The sequence below is a fragment of the Octopus sinensis genome, linkage group LG17 (assembly GCF_006345805.1).
Source record: "Octopus sinensis linkage group LG17, ASM634580v1, whole genome shotgun sequence".
Classification (NCBI taxonomy): Eukaryota; Metazoa; Mollusca; class Cephalopoda; order Octopoda; family Octopodidae; genus Octopus; species Octopus sinensis.
Genome location: NC_043013.1, coordinates 33,587,605 through 33,593,198, shown reverse-complemented (window position 1 = coordinate 33,593,198; position 5,594 = coordinate 33,587,605).

Here is a 5,594-nt window from a genome sequence, read left to right as displayed (position 1 = left end):
GCAAACCAACTAAGGTAAAATAAAATACTTGATCAAAGCCTTGACAATCACAGGAGCAACAATCCTACGAAGAAGAATAGTTTTAGGAAATCTGGTAGAAACACACATGATGGAAAGAAGATACTGATTACCAGACTTAGCCTTAGGTAGTGGGCCAACACTAGACTGAAAGGTTTCCCAAAAGCCAGTATAACAGGAGAGTCCATCACACACACACACACTCAAACACACACATACACACACCACGACACTGGAATCTATTGTGACAACAACCGCCCTTAATTGTATGAGCTGTGATATCCCCAAACTTAGCTTAAGATATTACTCCAGGTAGTGTTATGGACTCTAAAGTGGTCTGACAGAGTGCCAAACACCGACCTGTGGGAAAGGGCCAACCAGAAGCCCATACATGTTCAGATTAGACGAAGGAAATGGAGATGGATCGGACACACTGCAGAAAGAACACTCAAATGTGACACGACAAGCACTTGACTGGAACCCGCAGAGGAAAAGGAAGAGAGGACGCCCGAAGCAGACATGAAAGCGGAGCATTTTAGACGAGCTCAGGACCACGGGCCTGAGAGGGGAAGCAGCCAAGAAACACGCAAATGAACGCAAAAAGTGGAAAGAAATCTGTTGAAGTCCTATGCTCCACAAAGGGCAAAAAGGATTAAAGAAAGTGTTATGGACTTAAGTATTTTAATATATTTCTTTTAAATGTTTGCACAACGCCAGCAAGTTCGGGAAGGGGCGAAGTCAATTACAGTGACCTCAGTGATCAACTGGTACTTATTTTATCCTCCCCGGATAAAATTTGAACTCATTTGTTAAAGACGCAAGAAGTACCACTAAGAGTTATACCCAGGGTCCTAACGATTCTGCCAGAGCGCCGGCTCTTTATATTTTGATACGTTATCATTCCATTCATGAAAATTACCCACTAAGATAATAAAAAAACAGTTATTTTCTTTCTTTTTCTACTCTAATCACACAGCCCGAAACCTTTGAGGGGGGGAGACCAATCGATTAGCTCAGCCCCATTACACAATTAGTACTTAATTTATCGACCCTGAAAGGTAAAGTCGACATCGGCAGAAATTGAACTCAGAACATAAAGATAGACGAAACACCGGTAAGCATTTCGCTCGGCGTGCTAACGATTCTTATTTCTTTACTGCCCCGAAGGGGCTGCACACAGTGGGGACAAACAAGGACAGACAAACGGATTAAGTCGATTATATCGACCCTGTACGTAACTGGCACTCATTTAATCGACCCCGAAAGGATGAAAAGCAAAGTCGTCCTCGGCGGAATTTGAACTCAGAACGAAGCGGTAGACGTAATACTTATTTCTTTACTGCCCACAAGGGGCTATACACAGAGAGGACAAACAAGAACAGACAAACGGATTAAGTCGATTATATCGACCCCAGTGTGTAGCTGGTACTTATTTAATCGACCCCTAAAGGATGAAAGGCAAAGTCGACCTCGGCGGAATTTGAACTCAGAACGAAGCGGTAGACGAAATACCTTTTTCTTTATTGCCCACAAGGGGCTAAATACAGAAGGGACAAACAAGGACAGACAAACGGATTATGTCGATTATATCGACCCCAGTGTGCAGCTGGTACTTATTTAATCGACCCGTAAAGGATGAAAGGCAAAGTCGACCTCGGCGGAATTTGAACTCAGAACGTAGCGGCAGACGAAATACGGTTACGCATTTCACCCGGGGTGCTAACGTTTCTGCCAGATCGCCGCCTTAAAAAACAAAAAGGTATTTTCTGCCACATATATGGTCGAACTGCAATTGTTTCCTTTTTGTTTATTCTTATAACTAGCAATGTACACATTTAGCGTTCGATTAGCATACGATTTTGTGTGCAAGTGCTGATTCTGATTTCACGCAACATTCGTTGAATGAGCTACGACGATATGTGCGTATTTGTGTTTGCGTGTGTGCGTGTGTGCGTGTGTGCGTGTGTGTGTGTGTGTTTATGTATATGCATGCAGACACACACATAAACACACGCACACATACATGTCTTATGTTTCCTGACATAATGCTAACCACTGATGTAAATTATTTAATAATTTTTACCCTTGTATTTATAAAGTTATATATATATGCATATATATTTGTATATATATATATATATATATATATATATATATATATATATATATATATATATATATATATGTGTGTGTGTGTGTGTGTATGTAATATTCATATATAGATGCATACATATTTTGATGTATATATGTGTATCTATATGTGTGTATTTATGTATGCTTGCTCTCAATCATAATCGCAGCAACATAATCTTACACGTATAATAATTTCCAGCAAGTACATGTACCTTTGCTCACTGCCTCAAAATGCCTTTCACATAAAGCACATATATATATATATATTTTTATCATCACCAATCATCTACGCACCTACGCGCTCACGCTCACACATACATACCAAAAACACATACATATACACAGAGACACACACGCGCGAACATATATGCTCACAGATATACATAATACACATACATACATTTAACAAAATAAATAAATACAAAGCTAGTTTGTATAGGTATCGTGCCAAGAAATTAACGGTTAACCATACCTTAATTAAATCCAATGAATAGATACGGAAGAAAATTGAAGTCTTTTAATTAAATGTCGCTGTTGGTTAATTTCAATACATCTCGTTTATAAAACACAATTATGATTGTTGTTGTTGTTGAAGATGACCTTGTTTTTCGTTGTGATTGCTGTCGATGTTTTTCACATTGTTTTCGTCATATTTATTTTTCTGTCGGTATTACATTTTCACTTCTTTCTCTTTTGTATTAACAATGTTTTCTTGCCTTAAACCACACAGACACACAGACAGACATAAGACAGACAGACAGACAGACAGGCACACACACACACATACACACACACACACAACGCATATGCATTGGCAAATGATAGATGTGTAAGTGTCATTAAGCGTTATTTGTACCCCATGATAAAATAGTAGTAGTAGTAGTAGTAGTAGTAGTAGTAGTAGTAGTGGTGGTGGTAGTAGTAGTAGTATTAGTATTAGTAGTAGTAGTAGTAGTAGTACTAGTGGTGGTGGTGGTGGTGGTGATGGTGGTGGTGGTGGTGGTGGTGCTGGTGATGGTGGTGATGGTAGTGCCGGCAATGGCGGCGGAAGCAGCAGCAGCAGGAGCAGCAGTAGCAGTGGCAGTAGTAGTAGTAGTAGTAGTAGTAGTAGTAGTAGTCCACTCTAGTATTGACCTGAAATTTTGATGGTGGATTCGCTTACGTTGAGCTCCTTGTTCGACCGGTGCTTGCTTTATCGATCCCGATATGATGAAAAGCACAGTGAACATCGGAAGAATTTGAACACAGAAGGTAAAGATACACAAAGTGCGACTAAACATTTTATCCGAGGTTCTAATGGTACTGTCAGCTTGCCAATAATGAAAATAATAATAATAATAAATATTTAGGTAGTAGTAGTTGTTGTTGTAGTAGTAGAAGTAGTAGTAGTAGTAGTAGTAGTAGTAGTAGTAGTAGTAGTAGTAGTAGTAGTAGTAGTAGTAGTAGTAGTACTGCTGCTGCTACTACTACTACTACTACTACTACTACTACTAATAATAATAATAATAATAAGGTTAAAATGTCACTATCCTTTAGGATTTTCCTGTCAACACAGACAAAACGATCCAGGCTAATCGGCCAGACATAGGTCATGGGAAGACAAAGATGAAAATACTTGTAGGCTAATAGATATAAGTGTTCCCACTGATAAAAATATATCTGTAAATGAACTTGACAAATTAAGTAAATATAAGAACCTGAAAATTGAAATGCAAAAGAGGCGGAAACTTAAAGCGCGAACTGTTCCTGTTATTGTGAGTTACCTTGATATGATAAGAAATGGCTGTCAGAAACATCTACATAATATCCCAGGTGAACGATGTCTAAGAGAAATCCAAAAGAATGTGCTGATAAGTACTGCCCAAATCCTTAGAAAAATCCTATCCATTTAAATGTATGCGTTGTATTACATGAAGATATTTCGTAACTGACCAGCCACTTCCCCTCCCCAAGCTTTCAGTCATACTGTGATATCTCTTATCCTTCACTCGCCCCAGGACACTGGGTGTATCTCGGCGAGCGATTGTAACAAACATGCAGATTAAAAGTAAATAATAATAATAATAGTTATGCCCAGATACAGGACCAGACATTAGCTTTCATGGCGTGTGATCTTAACCGACTGGAAGTGTTATCATGTACGCTCTATTGTCTTGGTTTTAGAAGATTGCCTACAGCAAATATTCTGCTCAATACCACAGATTTGCTTCTCAGTTGCTTGACCTTAACCAGTTGAGCATTCCCTTAGCGGCTGACGATTTTTGCATCTCTGATCACGGGTAGAAATAGTGGGGGAACATCATAACCATGTGTTAAGAAGAAATCTTTGCGTTTGGATAATTCACCTCTGGAAATATAGGCGTTTCGCGCAATATCATGAAGGGGGCTACTGAACCTGAATAGTCATGATGGGTATACTGGGCTTCGTATATTTTACCCTAGTATCACCATGAGGTCACGCGTGGTCGACAAGATGCACTACATGTGTTGTATAGCTGATGTTGAGTGCACCTTTCAAGAAGTAAGGGGGAAATAAATACAACCCTCTTAAGTACAAAATAGCCTGACTATGGAAAATGGAGATGGTGAATCTTTAGGGACAGTATCAAAAGTCATGAAGAGGAATACAAATGAAATCGGAATAGAGTTCCCAGTAGAACTGTTACAAAAGATTTACCTCCTTGGCACGCCCAGAATAATCAGGAAGGTGTTAGATATCTGAAAAGAATGGATATCATGGAGCCGTAAGCTGCAGGCAGCAAACCCACTACGCATGCAAGACTTCAGAAGTTCCAACAAAACCTGAGATAATAACAACAACAATGTTAATAGAAATAAACAAAGCAAAAATCCTAACAATGGCTGAGAAGCTCAGACCTCAAAGTAGAGACTGAAAGAGTTTTATTGCAGCACACGATCAAAGCCTTCCCGTCAGAAATCACCAACTCCACGTAATGAAAAGAAATACAACAACCGCAGAATATGTAGAGACAGAGAAGGAACAATGCATCATGTTGTCTCTGGCTACCCAGTCCTGACGAAGAAGGAATATATTTACAGACATAAGTTGGGACCTATACACTGGAAGCTATGACAACACTATGGAATAGCAACAGAAAAAAGATGGTATAGGCACACACCAGAAAAGGTCAGGGAAAAGAGAAAGCAACGATACTCTGAGCTTTGCGAATAGACATAAATAAAGAAATTAAGGCCAATATATTAAGGCCGGATATAGTTGTCAACGTTCACCAAGAAAAATTGCTTTCTAATTGATGTATCAATACCAACGGTTGACAATGTTTCTCAAAAAGAAACGGAGAAAGTTTCAACATGCAAAGATCTGGAAATAGAAGTAACTCGAACGTAGAGCCTAAAAGCAGAAACAATTCCTATCAAAGTAGGATCATTAGGTATGATAAACAAAAAATTCAGACTAATAC